This window comes from Chiloscyllium plagiosum, unplaced genomic scaffold (assembly GCF_037043375.1).
Source record: "Chiloscyllium plagiosum isolate Xiang-an unplaced genomic scaffold, Cpla_swu_hap1 HiC_scaffold_23, whole genome shotgun sequence".
Lineage (NCBI taxonomy): Eukaryota > Metazoa > Chordata > Chondrichthyes > Orectolobiformes > Hemiscylliidae > Chiloscyllium > Chiloscyllium plagiosum.
The window spans coordinates 10691836-10708864 of NW_028270161.1; the positions used below are offsets into that span (position 1 = coordinate 10691836).

The following is a 17029-nucleotide window of genomic DNA, read 5'->3' on the forward strand; positions in this document are numbered from 1 at the left end:
ATTCCTCTGTAAAGGATATACTGACATTTGAAGCTATTCAAAAGAGATTCATTAGGCTGATTCCTGGATTGGTGAAGTTGACTTAGCTTTTATTCGTTAGAGTTGAGAAGAATAAGGAGGTGATCTTAATAAACCATGCAAGATTGAGGGGGGAGGTGGATGGCAAATATTGAGAAGATTTTTCCACTAGAGGAAGAGTCTTGAACTAAGTACAGAATAAGGAGACCCTCACTAAAACCGAGGTGTGAAGGAATTTCTTCTCCCAGAGAGTAGTGCATGTTCAAGATTCACTTTCCCAAAATGGCACCTTATACACTTTTCACTGTATTCATTTGAGTTCATGTGACAATAAAGCTAATTCTAATTCTAGTAAAGCTAATTCTGATTATGTCACTGAAAGTATTTATAGAGGTACTGGATAGATTTTTGAAATATTGGGGAGTTGGCAACAATCAGGAGCAGACATGAAAGAGGAGTTGGAGCCTAGGGTAGATCTGCCTAATCTTTTTGAACGACAGGGTAGACTTGAGGGGCCAAATGGCCTACTCCTCTCTTGTGTCTTATTTTCTTGCATAAGTGTTTGTTTCAGTAAAGGCAGGCCAGGCTATTGGTGTATATTTGACAGTTTGATGTACAATACTGAGTGACATTAACTAACTTGACCATTTGCTCATGAATACTCTCAAGAAGCAAAAACCTCAAACCAAAACACTGTTACTTGGCAGCCAACAAGAGGCCACTGTTACTTGGCAGCCAACTGTAGTAAAAGTCATTTTAATTCTATCATTTTCAATCATCTCTCTTGGCTAGATTTCAAGTCTTGTTGAAAAAAGAGCTTATAAGTAAAGGTGGACATTCATCAACTTAAATCCAAGCAGTGAATCTGACTGAAACATTCCTCCATTTTCTGTTGTGAGAACAGAATCACATTACTGTACCTCCTTCATCGCAATTATGGGTGATGTGCCAACATCCAGGAATACTCCCTAGTGTAATACTCTCCAAACCTACCTGTCGCTTTATTCTAAAGATGCAAAAATGCTTTTCTGCATGTTTGATAATTTTGCCTAAGTCCCCAGACTGTGTACAGCCCACATTTCACAGTCACTAAAAATCCTTAACTGAGCTTCAGGAATATCTTTATTTTGGGGTGTGAGCTTGGCCAACACACCGCTGCATAGGCTTGGTGTTTTCTGGTAAGCTGTCAGAACAGATGCCCCATGTCTTCTGTATCCTTGCTACCATGACCGCAAAATCAAACGCACTGATTCCAACCGAGTGAAGTCAACGATCACAAGGCATGCTGCAACAGATGACATCTTGAGATTGCCATATGTTTGAAGAGACTTCTCAGATTGTCAACAGGATTTGTTACCCGCTGAGGCACCTTCCCTTCCTGAATCGTGACACAGCTCTGGCTGTGAGCACTGGCGTTCATGCAATGTAGCACCTCCCCGGTTTCAACCAGGCCTCCTGCTGTGTATTTCCTGGCAATGAGTCTAATCGGCCAGCATCACTCTTTGGAAGGATCATCGCAGTCAAATTCAGTGAGATTCTGTAACAGCTTTACAGTTGACTCACTTCTGAAACAGATGGTATTTTTTTCAGACTGGATTTAAATGCAGCCTGACATAAACCTCCCCCCCCCCACCCCCCATCCCCCAAATATCTCTTGGAGCTTTAAAGCGATATAAACTTTGACATAAACAATGCTAGCTAAATGCATGAGCATGTTCGCTGCTCTGAGGTTTCTCCAGCACTCAGATGTGTCATCTGTTTAAAAGCTATTAGCAAATTTGTACTGTGTAATATACAATCGCACCCCATTCCCATCATTGAAAGAAAGGCTGCGTACATACTAAACCTCATCTTTTGTAGCAAACAAACTTTCAGCCGATTTATTCTTAGGTTGGAGATTTGCATGTCAACTCTGTGCTTGGGCCCCTGATCTCTCCACCAACTCACTGAGGCAGGCTGGTATTTAAATATGTGATTTATACCCATCTGCTATTGCAATGATTATTTGCATTTTTTGCTGTTCACTGAAAAGATAACATCCTGAGTAGAGTAACAATTCTTTCATCGGCCAGGAAAGTTTGAATCCAGATTATATGTGCTTCGTAGAACTTTTCTCTCTCTGAAAGAATTCAGAGTGAAATGAATTTGCACTGTCTCACCCCCCCCCCCCCCCCTCCACCCCCCACCTGTGACAGCAAAAGAAGATAATTCCACACTAATTGGCAAGTTGGAAGAATTGTGTGAAAAAAAAATGCTAACACTGATGCAGTAACGACTGCTCATCTGCAATCGCAGTCGGAGCACATCAATGGAGAATTGTCGAGCACACTTTGCTCTGTGCAACCTGAATTGTATTTGATGTGCAAATGGTTGATGCTACCACTGGGAACGTTAAGTAGAGAATGCATATTCCCCAACATTGACATCCTTCAGCTTTGTGCATACAAAACCCTGAAATAATTTTAAAAGAAGTGATTGCCCTTGGTTTTGGAATATCAGAATTGAGTTCCAAAATTTAGAGTGGTGTAAATGTCATGTGTATTTTTTTAAATGTAATGCAGTTAAGTATATACTTGTAGACCACTTCTACAGCTTCAAACTGATTATATTTTTAATGGTATTCTGAAGTACGTCATGGCACAATGCATTAGCGGACTTTATTTTCACATCAGCTCTCTGTTAATGTAATAGTCTTAATGATCTGAGCTTTTTCCACCTTAACCAGTTTCCGGTGAATTAATCTGAGACTGCAAATGCAACATAGCTTGCCTCTAGTTTTTCAGTTGCCCCCTCATTGGTATTGGTGTTTGGACTGGAGGTTGGGGAGCTCAAGAATGTACTGCTAGAAACAGGTGCAACTTTCAAAAAGGGATTGGATATATACTTGAGAACAAGAAATTTTCAAGGATATGGTAAAGAACGGGGGATCAGTCTCCCTTGGAAAGTTCTGTTAAATAACCAATATAAGACAGAGTTAAAAATCACACAACACCAGGTTATAGTCCAACAGGTTTAATTGGAAGCACACTAGCTTTCGGAGCGACGCTCCTTCATCAGGACCTGATGAAGGAGCGTCGCTCCGAAAGCTAGTGTGCTTCCAATTAAACCTGTTGGACTATAACCTGGTGTTGTGTGATTTTTAACTTTGTACACCCCAGTCCAACACCGGCATCTCCGAATCATGAATATAAGACAGAATGGGCTGAATAAACCCCTTTTGTGCAGTGTGTTTGCAAGGCAACTGGAGGTGGACTGGAGTTTTATGTTGTAACTTTGTAGCCCAATTTTAATGCTGGTGCGAGCTACCTGGGAATAAATACATGTATAGAACTGGAAAAGATTGAGTTCCATAGGGAGTCCTGACATTTGAAAAAGCTCCATTCCTCATATCCCTCAAAAAGCCATCCCTGCTGAATGTCTATCCAGTTCTGCAAATTATTCCATTTCTAATGGGGCCCGTGACTATTCCGCTTTGCACTGGAATGTAAAGATCCCAAGTGTCAGTTGACTTGTCCAACTGGTTGGGGAAAGTGAGGACTGCAGATGCTGGAGATCAGAGCTGAAAATGTGTTGCTGGAAAGGCGCAGCAGGTCAGGCAGCATCCAGGGAACAGGAGAATCGATGTTTCGGGCATGAGCCCTTCTTCAGGAATGAGGAAAGTGTGCCCAGCAGGATAATTTAAAAGGTAGGGAGGAGGGACTTGGGGGAGGGGCGTTGGAAATGCGATAAGTGGAAGGAGGTCAAGGTGAGGGTGATAGGCCGGAGTGGGGGTGGGGGTGGAGAGGTCAGGAAGAAGATTGCAGGTTAGGAAGGCGGTGCTGAGTTCGAAGTATTTGACTAAGACAAGGTGAGGGGAGGGGAAATGAGGAAACTGGAGAAATCCGAGTTCATCCCTTGTGGTTGGAAGGTTCCTAGGCAGAAGATGAAGACACCCGGACCAACCAACCCAACCACCCCGTGGCTCAACTCCCCCTCCCACTCCACCAAGGACATGCAGGTCCTTGGACTCCTCCATTGCCAGACCATAGCAACACGACGGTTGGAGGAAGAGCGCCTCATCTTCCGCCTAGGAACCACCACCTGCAATTTCCCCTCCAAGTCACACATTATCCAGACACAAAAGTATATAACTCGTCCTTCTTCATTACTAAGCCAAAATCCTGCAATACCCAGCTATTTACATGCAACGCACAGTCCAAGAAAGAAGTTCACCACCATGTCTTTAGGGTCATTGAACAATGAACTACAAATGCTGGCCTAGTGCTCAACATCCATAACCATTAAGGAAATGAAAATAACATTTCTATTTGCTTCCTTTTGTTCCCAATCTCATGATATGCTCCTCCAACAACAAAAAGAAATCCAGCCCAGTACCTCCAGCCTTTTTGGGACAGAGGAAGAATTTGCAATCCTTTGTATAAAAATGTTGTGTTAAATTTCTTTTACTGTTCCCTCTTATCTGAAAGCAACAAAGAAGAATTGAACTTTTGACTACCCCTGTTTTCTTTTCCTTCTGCTGTTCTGGGGTTTTGAATTCTAATCCTGAAGGATGGAAAATTAGAATGAAAGTGAAGCAGGCATCAAATCTCTCACCTCTGAACTGGTAAGCAGATTCCACTCTTTCATACAATAAATTGATAAGTGTAATGTTTTCATTGAGAACTTATTTTCTTGCACATGTTGATACATTTGTTGTAAATGTCATTCTATCAGCATTTTTGATATGAGTGGTTTCTAAGCTGTGGGATGTGACCCTGATTGGAATAAAAGGAATAGAAAATGCAGGTTGCCAGCTTCCCCTCCTTCCAAACTGTGCCTCACACCAGGACTAAGACCATGGTACTATCCATTACTGCTCTTCCCCTGTTCGTCCCTTGCTGGCCAGACCTAGGTTTGTTGCCCATGGCCATCCAATTGCCTTAAAGCCAATCCCCATCCATAAACCTGATAGAGATGTTGAGCTGTGGCCTGTCTGAGAGCAAACCTGCCTACCTAAATGGCCTGAATTCTAACATCAACCTGGCTTAATTGTAGGAATGGGTCATAGAGTCATACAGCATGGAAATAGACCCTTCGGCTCAACTCATCCATGCTGACCAAGTTCCCCAAATTAAAGTAGTCCCACTTGCCTTTGTTTGGCCCATGTTCCTCCAAACCCTTCTTATTCATGAATAGATGAGTATTTTTTCTTTTACAAATTAAAATGTACTTTAAAAATACAGTTGTACATGTTTATATGATGAATTATTTCTTGGCCCATAATAAATGTTCATAATTATATACAGAATGTACATATGCATGTATATGTATCATTTGTCAAAACATATATACAGATATAAATGATTATAACTATACTCAAGGCTGCTTAATTGCTGTTCTACATTTGTTGCTGTCTGGGGTTGCTTTAACACTCAACTGTTAAACTGGACTCACTTTGAAAAATAGTTTGGAAAGCACTGTTCTAAATCCTGCATAACTTCTGCAGATAAATTAGGTCACAGATTGCAATTTAAGGGAAGTACCCAAGGAGATTTGAAACGGTTCTACAGATGGTGTGTCACAAGCTGTGTTCAGAGCAGAAAATTAAAAAGTCCATGCGCAGTAGGTCAGAGAGCATCATTCACAAAATCATTCCAGGTGTGCCTCCTTCATCCAAACTCAGCATACCACAGCAAATCAAAAACTCACTTGGGAAAGCTTTCAATACAGAGGGCATTGAAGTAACTCAGACAGAGGGTGTCCTGCCCAAGAAACTAGAGGGGAAGGAGAACAGTAGGTAGGGATTCTTTCTCTTATTGAACACATCCTCAATTACCCTCATTAGTCCTGTGAAAAAGATCCTCTCCCTGTTGTTTGATGTACGATGAGATAAATCATGTCTTGCTTCTTTGCTGCCTTCGTTGTAGATTAGAAGGTGATGACCATAAATAAATACTAAAGGCCCATTTATAGCACCAACCCTGTCGAGAGTGCATTAAGTTTGAATCAAGATGATCCAAAGTTAATGGAATCTCCTGGGGTTTATGCTTCCAGCTGCACTGATTCACTTCATGCTGCAGGCAGTTTTACATTATCAGCCCAATGTAAGTGCGGAGTACTCTTTCTCTGAAGAACTAAAGGCAAAAAGATTCATGTCATATCCTCATATTGGGGCCTGAGTCATGACTCACTCTGTAAATACGGTCAGCTGTGTGGCAAGTTGAAAGTGCTTAAAAGCCGCCATCACAATGCTTTCATTTTTTAAAAAATAAAGATAAATTGGGATTCACTAAAACGCTCTCACTAAATGCCATAGAATAACAGGATATACGATTTATTCATTGGCTCCAGTTATCAGGAATAGTAGTATCTGTCCGAATTTCTACTTTCACAGTAAAACTATGTGAATCACAGATTACAATCCACAAGGTTCCTGAATTCCCATACACTGAAAATAGAACTCGATTTATTCATTCACTTTTAACCAGTGGCCCTGCATTTGAACAGAGTAAATGGTTTTCTATTTGCATTAATTGTTTTGCCTGTTTGTTCCAAGTAGCCAGTGCAAGTTTGTAAGTGCAACAGTGTATGTCAAATGTTTAATATCTTCATTTATTCGCTACCTCTTTTCCATGTTTCAAATAATATTTCATCCACACATTATGTTGTATCCTGTTGCAAGTAATAGCAGTAAGAATCACAGTTTAAGGACCTTTTTCTACTGCCCACAATATTGATAGATAAGTTGAATGGGCACAAATTGAAACAAATGAAAATGACTTGATGGCTATTATGGAGAAGTGGTTACAGAGTGACCAAGACTGGGAAGTCAAAATTCAAGGGTATTCAATGTTCCAGAAAAATAGGCAAAAAGGGAAAGTAATTGGGGTAGGTTAGTTAATAAAGGAAGATACCAATGGAGTGGTGAATAGTGCAATAGGTGCAAAAAACTGTAATATGGAAGCAATTTGGGTGGAAGATAGGAATAGAAAAGGAAATTTATCCTGGATAGAAGTCATCCACAGGCCTCAAAAGTGTTCCCTTACTGTAGGACAAAGAATAAATTGGAAAATAATGGACGCTATTAAAAAGAGTAATACAATTGACATGGTTGATTTTAATCTGCAAACTGACTGAACAAATCAGTTGGACAAATGTAACATGGACGGCAAATTTGTAGAGTGCATCAGAATTGATTCTTATTGCAGTATGTTGCAAAAGCTCCCAGGGACCAGGCTATTTTAGATCTAGTAGCATAATGAGGTAGGAATAATAAGACATCTTGGAGATAAGGATCCTCTAGGGAATAGCAATCACAACATGACAGAATTCCAAATTTAGTTTGAGAGAGAGCAGCTTGGGTCTCAATCAGTGACCCTCACCTTAATAAGGCTAATTAAAGGGATATGAAGGTAGAGTTGCCTAAAGAGGACTATGATCAATAGACTAAAGTGTAAGTCATTGGAGGAGCCGTGACAGACATTCAAATAGATATTCAATAATGATCTATCAAATTTATTCTGGTCAAAAAGAAGGACTCTATGAGACAGAGACCACCCATGATTAACAAAGGTGGTCAAGGAGAGGATCCTATCAAAAACTGAGGCATACAAAGCAGCAAAAACTTTGTAAAGCAGAAGATTGGGAATACTTTAGGAACCAGCAGCTAGGAACTAACAAGGAGAAAGAAAGTTGATCATGAACATAAATTGGCAAGAAATATTGAAAGAAAGAGCAAGAGCTTCTGTGCGTACATAAAACGAAACTGTAGTTAAAGTGAGTGTGGGGCCCTTAGAGGATGCTGGGAATTAATAACAGGGAAATGACAGATAATTTAAACCAATTTTCAATGAAGAGACTAAAGATCTGTGGCTTTTTATTCCTATTTTGTTTAACCATGTGATGTGGGCATCGCTGGTTGGGCCAGCGTTTATTGGGTGCTCGAGAAGATGATGGTGAGCTGCCTTCTCAAACCACAGCAGTCCATTTGGTGTAGGTAGCCCATAACATGATTCAGGGTGGAGTTCTAGGATTTTAATCCAATGACACTGACATAACAGTAATATATTTTCAAGTCAAGGTAGTGAATCACTTGCAGGGGAAATTGCATGTGCTGCTGTCTCCATGTATCCACTGCCTTTGTCCTTCCAGACTCTAGCAGCCATGAGTTTGGAAGATGCTATTTAAGAATGCCTGATGAACTTCTCCAGTGCATCTTGAAGATGGTACACACTGCTGCTAATGTGATTCAGTGGTGGAGGGAATTAATGTTTGTAGGTGCAGAAGACTTTTTTTTTTCCCTGGGTGCTGTCAAAGTTCTTGAGCATTATTGAAGCTGCTCTCATCCAGTGAGTGGGAAGTATTCCATCACCTTCAGATCATAAGACCATGTGGTGTAGAAACAGAAGAAGGCCATCCTTCACTATCGCCACCCATTGGTGGAGGACCTGGTGAACTGTTCCACTCCATTGCTCTGTGATCACTGTTACCATCACCATATGCTGGTGGAGATCTCAGAGAACTGCTCAGCTTCCTTGTTTAGCACCCTCCCTCACCGTTACCACCAGCTGCTGGACACCCCATTATATTTCAAAATTTGTGATTTTAACAACACTTGATTTGTCTTTTGAACACCAATCATATTTAGCCTCGCCTTGCTATGACCATATTCATGTAACCCTACCAGTGATTTGTGGAGTAGCATTGGGCAAAGATTCAATTATCCCAGAGCTTTATGGGCGTATCCTTGGTGATGCCACGCACACACAAATAGCTCCAGGCTCTCTGCAGGTCTCACTGGTCCAATTTGGATGATCCAAACTTCATAGGGCCCTTCCTTTACAGTGACACATAACTTCCTGAGCAATTTCACATAGCCTGTGGCCAAAGTAGTGTGGCCAGTCTTTCCTTCTGTGACTTGTTTGACCCTAAGTGCAGGAAGGCCATCATTATCTTACAAAGAACCCTCTATACTCCTTCTACTAAAGCCAAGGTCAGCAAGCTAAATGGAGTTTACAACTTATTGCATGTGCTCAGAGCCCAGAAAGTCCATCATCATTCATTGTGAGCATTAAGAAAACTTTCAAATCTCATACTTGTTTGTGAAAATTTTATGTTCATTTAAAAATGCAGGGTGCAGATTTGCTAGAGGTATTATGGGGATGAAGGTCTTCAGAGACAAGCAGGCCCTGAGAGGCTGGGATTGTTCCCTTTGGAAGAAAAAGCTTAAGGGGCTTTCAAAGAAGTGATCAAAATTATGAAAGGTTTTAAGAGAAGAGCTAGGAAGACAGTGCTTTCACGAGAACAAGGATCAGCAACCTGAGGACACTGATTCCAAATAACTGATGAATAAGCAGAGGAAATAAATAGATCTCTTTGTACTCAGCAAATTCTGATAATTTTGAAAGTGATGCCTGAAATGTGAAAGCAGTTGAAACAGCAAATTGCAATGATCATAGTAAGCACAGTCTTAAATGGGAGACAGTGGTATCATGATAATATCACTGGGTTAGTAATCCAGAGCCTGAAGTGAATGTTTGGGTTTGAATCCCCTGTCAGCTGAAGACCAATGAGAGATAGGCAGCAAGTATATTGCCAATGGCACTCATGTCCCATACAAGGACTTTTTAAAAAAGACAGCATGCAATTCTCTTTTTCCTAGTTCAGGCTCAATGGGTGGAATGGCCACCTGTGTTTGCATTATTTCTGAGGATAAAGCATTTTCTTCAAGGTTTGCCACCCGAGCCAATATCAAACATCCCATGCTCAGGAGAAAGTGAGGACTGCAGATGCTAGAGATCAGGGTTGACAGTGTAGTGCTGGAAAAGCACAGCAGTTCAGGCAGCATCTGAGGAGCAGGAGAATCGATGTCTCGGGCATAAGCCCTTCATTAGGATTCATAAGTCCTTCCTTCCTGATGAAGGGCTTATGCTGGGAATGTCGATCCCATGCTCAGGTACAACATAGGTTACATATCGAGTAAATATCCTCCATTGTCTTAATATACCTTAACAGATTACCTCCACTTTATGTGTGCAACCTTTCTACTTCCCCCAAAAGCAAGCCTTCTGGCTTCTCTCAGGCAGACATCTAATTAGTGTGGAACTGTCCACAGATAAGTGCTGTCGACCCATGCATATCAGGAGCTGCAATGGGACTTCTGAATGCAACTTCAAAATGGGCCTTCACAGCTGTCAAGTTAAAGAAAAGTTTCATCTCATCATTCCAAGCTGCATTCAAACCAAGTGCCAGAGACAGAGGAGCAATGATGGAATCTATGCCCCATTCCACAAGGGAAAAAAATTCAAAAGAAGTTCAACTTAGCAATATTTGGCACTTTCAGCGATCTTGCCACTGGCATACAAAAGTCAAAACAATGTTGTATTTGCCATGTTTTGTTTGGCTGGATTCGAGATTCATGGTGTCTGCACAAGTTCAGGAGACAGAATGTTTTGAGAACAAATCAGGAATGTTCCTTTCTGAGATATTTGCTGGCTTAGGGAGGACAGGGAGTGCAGGAAAGGAGTATCGAAGATGACTATACATGAAAAATTTAAATGTGCATTTGCGATGCTCAGGCTTCTGTGGCAAGGGCTGGTCAATGCGATTAGGGTTGCTCAATGGTTGTTTTTGACTGATACAGACTCAAGAGGCTGAAAGGGGTTTTTTTGTGCTATAGACCTCCAATGATTCTATGACTTAATCGAAGCTTTGGAGGTAATTAGTACTGACAATTCAAAAAAAATAATTTATTATGATGAAAGGTTCAAATACCAAATGCATAATTTGTAAAAATTAGGAAGCCTTTGATGAAGGGAGGAGGTTGGCTGAAATGCCTCACCAATAGAGATGTACTGTTGTGGAATAAGGTACCAGAGATCAAAAAAAAATATTTGAGTTAAATAACAATCATTCACATACTCAGTTTTAATGGATCTTACTTTTGATTCTAAATGTAATCTATGTTTTCAGGATTATGAAGTACTATTGGGCTTTTTACAGGAAAATTGAAGGACCTGAGCATGGGATGTTTGATATTGGCTCAGGTGACAAACCTTGAAGAAAATCCTTTATCCTCAGAAATCATGCAAACACAGGTGGCTATTCAGCCTATTGAGCGTGAACTAAGAAAAAGAGAATTGCATGCTGGTTTTTTTAAAAAAAGTCCTTGTATGGGACATGGGTGTCATTGACAATATATTTGCTGCCTACCCCTCATTGTATTTATGAAGGACCTCCTGCATTCTCATGATGTACTAAGACCCATCATATATTGCCTTATGTTAAAAAGGAAAAATGCCTTCAAACTAATCCAGGCTAAAGCTAACAGTCTATTTGCAGGTTGAGTAATATAAGAAACAATGTTTTAACATTCTAATAGAGCCAGTGTACAAGGGGTTAAAATACTCTGTTTAGAAGATATCATTTTAGATTTGACGAGGGACAGGAACTTTTGGATAAAATGTTTATTTGTGCACCCTCATTTGTGATATTGTAAGTGCTGTGAATGCACCTAATTGATTTAGTAGCTATAATAGTTCCACTATATCGTGACTGATTTTTAAAGTAATGAACCTGGACTATGTTTCACAAGCATCCCAGTTGATTTTGCTAAGATTGACTTCAATTGCAGATCAGGAATTTAAGCGTGCAGGTCAGCAGTGGAGATTTGAGGTACTCCCAATTTTTCAGTGACTTAAATCTCTAGTACTCTCTGAGCTGACATTTGAGCCCTTATCCATGTTTCTTGATCTGCATTAATTGAAACCTACTTGTTTAGTATGTAAGTTATTACTCCAGTCAGATTCCCCAATCCGCATTCCAATTGAGTCTGATTATATCTTTGGGATAGGAACTGGACTTATCCCTTCATTTCCAAATCTTGTTTTAACTCTACTTTTCATGAAATTAAAGAAATTTTACCCCCCTCCCCTCCCACCAACCCTCAAGTTATTAAACATGTCCATTTGGAAAGGCTTAATACAGCCTGATAGTACTCATATATGAGGCAAGTGGCTGACACACTTTCATCTTTTGTGTTACCCCCATTGCAAGTCTTACAACAGGTTTACCTATTAATTATGTCAAATTGTCTCATAAGGGAGGAGAACAGTTTCACAAGCTTTATTTTATGTTTTCTTTTTATTCTGCCTGAGGAGATCTCTGGAGTGCACAATTATTCAAGCTAACAATAAAGATATGTGAATAAAACTGATCCAGTCAGTGCACTACATTTCCAAAACACCAGTGCAGAGCATCATATTATGACAGATGCTTAGCTGACCCCACCTTGCCAAGCAAATCCAAAAAGGCAGACTGCAGACAGCCAGGTTGGAGAGTGTTTAATCAGCATCCCCTTCTAGTTTCCATGTCTCGATATGCTAAACAGTGGCAGACCACTAACTCCCAACGCAAAAGGATAACATCATTGATTTAAAAAAAGAGAAAAAAATTAATGTATATCAAAGAAGGAATAAAGAGACATGTTTTTACTCTCATACATAACCAAGAAGAAATGAGGCACCAAGGGATTTTGTACAGAAAATGCTCAGATACCTTACATCAGCGTGCTGACAACAGACATAGAAGGGGATTTGGAACAAGCTTGGGGGGAACTTACTAGTGTGGTGGTACGGGAACCTTTCTCCATCAGACCTGTGCCAAAGAAAATTAAAAGGCCAAAAGACCTTTCATTTCAGACTATGCTACTATTCCCACTAAATTGAGAGTGAGCGGCACACGCATGCAGCACATACATAATAAGGTAATTATGAAGGATGATTAAGTCTTGGAGTGCACCCGGCTGTGAGAGGAGATGTGTCAATATCTGGTTTCAGATGCTTGTATGTATGCTGAAAGAAGAAGAGGAATACTTTGTGAAGATTGAACTAAGTGGAAGAATAGACTTTTTGGCCAAGGGTATTGCAACAGTTGCAGAAAGAGTAAATCCAAAGGGAGAGATGAAAATTAGTGTAAGATAGAGCGATGAAGCAATAACTGCTAATTTTTAATCACTACCAATTTCATTCGAATAGGTAGGTAATAAGCTTGTATTTAAATTAAACTTGTATTTGCTTCAGTGCTGCTTTAGTCACGTTTCATTTCAGGCAGGGAATTAACCGTTCCCACCTATAAACAGAAAATTGTCACTTCTTATGATGTCTATTAATAATTAGAAACAGAACAGAGACAAGTGTAATTTCCAAAGGTAAAGGACAAAATTGCATTAATACAGTGTCCTTTCAGATTCTCACAATTATACCAAAGCTCTTTGAGCTGTTATGGAAGCTGAAGTCAGCATAATAGAGCTGCTCCCTCACATGTGAGAGACAGCCAATGGTGGTTTAATCTTAGGGTCACCACACTTCAGGCTAGGTTGAGAAGGTGGAAACTGCACAGCTACCTGAGCGAGTACAGGAACTGAACCAGTACTGTAGGCATCGCAGACTGGCCATCGGAGCTAACTGACCCCTATTTGTGAGCAACAAAACATAGGAAACAAATATGAGCACAGGAAGATCCCACAAACAGCAAATAAATTAGTGACCATGGTCACATTTTTTTATTTTGATTTTGATCCAGGAGAGTTGCAAGACAGGACTCTTGAAAGCATCCTGAGTGATGTGTTGCAAAGACAAACATCTATTTCATCTTGTTTGATTTCATTGATAGTTACATCTATCCATGTGCAGTTATCTGATGCTGGTGAGCCCCAGATGGATAGATGAAGTGCTTCAGGGATACCCTCAAGGCCTCACTAGTGAAGTGTAGCATTCCCACAGACACCTGGGAATCACTGGCTCAAAGTGGGGGAGGAGCATCCAGGAAGCCATCCAGCACCGCGAGACTTGTCATCGGGAAAAAGCTGAAGCTGGGTGAGAACAGGGAAAGGAGTCCACTGCTACACCAATGCTCCACCCATCCCTTCCCATGACCACCTTCTGCCTCAAGTGTAACAGAGCCTGCAGTAGCCCCATCAGTCTGTACAGCCACCTACGGACTCCCCCTGAGAGTGGAACAGAGTCATCCTCATCTGCGAAGGATCCATGGTTACCAGTGTATAATAGTGATCTTTATTCTACCAAGCCTCAGTAACTCTCAAGTCTTACTTCCATTTTCTCAAGAGGATTCAGTGAAGTAAGTTCAATAAACAGTTCCACATTCTAACTATAGGAAAATAATAGATGGAATCCTATCAGGCTCTGAACAATATGGGCAAGGTCGAAAATTTTGGAAAATCAAGTAAAATGTCTAGTCAAGCCTTTCTTAATGTTGAGCCAAAAAAGTCACATTCTCCAACCACACCCCAGCCATTGAGACAAGATTCACAAGTGATTGGCCAGAAGTCCATTGACGGGGATTTTTGGCCATTATCATCCTCATTCCTACCAAATCCCACCTCACTATTATGCAGGCTTTCAATCTCACAGCTGCCAAATAGAAACTAGACATCAAGAATACTCAACGTGAAAGTCAGAATCCATACTTGGTGATTCCAGCTTGCCAATAGAGATGAAAATCGGTGTGACCAGAATGGAATTAAATGGTGTTTCATTCTGTGAGAGATGGGGCTTTTGTTTTGAGTTGCCTTTCAAAGGGTAACACCATTACACAAGCACAAAAACTGAAACACAAGTTTTATGTAGTACCCACAGCTTGCATGTGATGCAGGAGCTCACTCAATACCTTGGACCAGCAGACATTGTGGAGCACTAAGGACGGCTAGGATCTGCAACTTCAATGATGCAGTTGCAGCTAGACAGACACAGCAGATGGTGAAAAGGGATTTACCTTTACAAATTTGAAAGGTTGTTGTAAAATCTGTGTAGTGTGGAAACAGACCATTTGACCCAACAAGTCCACAACTACCCCCCAAAGAGGATCCCACCCAGACCTGTCCCCTTACCCAATTACTTTACATTTCCCCTGACTAATGTATCTAATCTACACATCCCTGAACACTATTGGTAGTTTAGCATGGACAATTCACTTCTTTGGATTGTGGGAGGAAACCAGAGCACCCAGAGTGGACCCGTACAGACACAAGGAGAATGTGCAAACCCCACACGGACAGTCACCCAAGGGTGGAATCAAACCTGGGTCCCTGAGGTAGCAGTGCTAACCACTGAGCCACTGTGCTAATGCATGTCAGTTGCATGTTCTAAGAAGCGTTACTTATTTTCTTTCCTTCTCACTGCTTCTCAGTACAGTCCTGGGTTCCACAGCTGGGGTGATGGAAACAGCCCTATGGCGCAAGCTGTTGGCATTGGAGGTTTGGTCACATGACCTGGGAAGCCATTTGTGTCTCAAAGTCCCTAACATTCTGATTGTATAGATCATTTTATTTTCTGTATTTTTGATTGTGGACTTGGATGGGAAAAAGTACAATCTCTAAAAGCTTTATTTCAACTCCTTCCTTCCCAGGGAGAGCATTATTTCACAATTTTCTGCCAATTTGATAATGCAATCCTTTCTCAGAGTCCCAGTTAATTTTGAAAGTTTTCCATTTTCTATTCCTAAATAACCTCCCTTTAGATCACCTCAGATATGTGTTCAATGGTCCAATTTTGTTGATTCTTCATAATCAGACTAAGTATTTGTCGAAAATGTCATCTGACAATGGCACAACAATGGAAAGAAGGCATTTATGATCTGAGTGAAATGATCGACAAATAGAATATGTCCTGAATCAGTGAGGGCTGGTGATTGAAAAATACATTCAGAAATAACTGAAAAGGAGGAGGATTGAAGCAGATGAATTAAATACCAAATCAGTTGCAAAGAGAAAATGGAGAGGGAAAATCAAGTGGAAGCCAAGAGGAAGAAAATAGAGCCAGACTGGTTAAGCAAGAAAATAAAATTTGAAGTTTTAAATCAGATATTTTGAAAAAAACTGACTAAAACAGTCAAAAACTGAAGGAATGTGACTCCACATTTGTGAGTTAATTATTAGTGACAAGAAGGTTGATTGGCAGGTATTAGCAATTGGCCCATTGTTGAAAGGTACCTCTGCTACTCGTCTCTAGCCATGGTATCCTTTGGCAGATTTAGCTTGTATCCACCACGCAGCTTCAGTAGCCTTATGATATTTAATTAGGAGACAGATGGTGAAATGTGCCGTTTTTGCAAAAATCAGTAACAGAGCAGAAAAAAAAATCAGGACTCCAGTTTTTGAATGTGCACATTAAACCTTCACTTGAATATTTACACATAAATAACAGATAACCCCATTAGCCTCACCAAAATTTATGAAGCAAAATCTATCCCATCTTGACCAGGTTATTTTGTGATTTCTACACTGCCTCCCTCTAGTCCACAGCCTCTCTTGGTTTGCTGTCAGCTGATTAACAAGACAATGTTTTTACGACTGCGATGTTGTTTGCCCTTGGAACCTTCTTCTTACCTCCTCCAACTAAGTGGAGATGGAATGCATCATTAACAGTCCAATTTACAGATTACTCATCCAATACAAGCCAATTCGAAAACGATTGAGTTTCGGTAACGGTAATGGGATTTCACTTGTGTATTGCTGATTGCAGTGTACAAATGACTGTATGTGATAACATCTGCACCTTTAAAATCTACGGTCAGCGCAATTAGCAGGGAAAGTAAAACTTCTCCCATTGAGTGAATCTGTGTGCTAATAATCAGCAATGATCTTTATATACTGATGTATCCCATTAGTGAACTGTCCTTAGGCTGAGGCTGATATGCAATGTTCCCATTTTAAAATTCACATTTCTTAATAGCCTGAACTAACACTGTCCTTGTTTTGAATCCCAAACCATTAAATTGATGAAAGCCATAATTACACATGCAAGTACTATATGTCCTTAAAACATTAATACTGTAAGAGAGCCTACATAGATTGATACTCTAGTGTCATTATTATGGTTTTAATTATAAGCTAAATTACCCAGTGATATTTTTTGCGCTGTGCGCATTGTGTTCTACCTTTAATAATCCTTCTAACCACAAGGCTATCTTTGGATGCACTGTGAAGGAAAAGAGAAATCCAGAGGGAGAACATCCG

At 40.5% G+C, this 17029-nt stretch overlaps 1 long non-coding RNA gene across 1 annotated transcript in view; it reads left to right on the forward strand.

Moving 5' to 3' along the window:
* LOC122561513 (uncharacterized) overlaps window positions 1–17029 on the forward strand; it is a 55370-nt gene that overhangs the window by 8234 nt on the left and 30107 nt on the right. Inside the window, exon 3 of the long non-coding RNA XR_006315025.2 lies at window positions 4567–4621. This is a non-coding gene — a long non-coding RNA (uncharacterized LOC122561513). The remainder of the gene's footprint in view (window positions 1–4566; window positions 4622–17029) is intronic.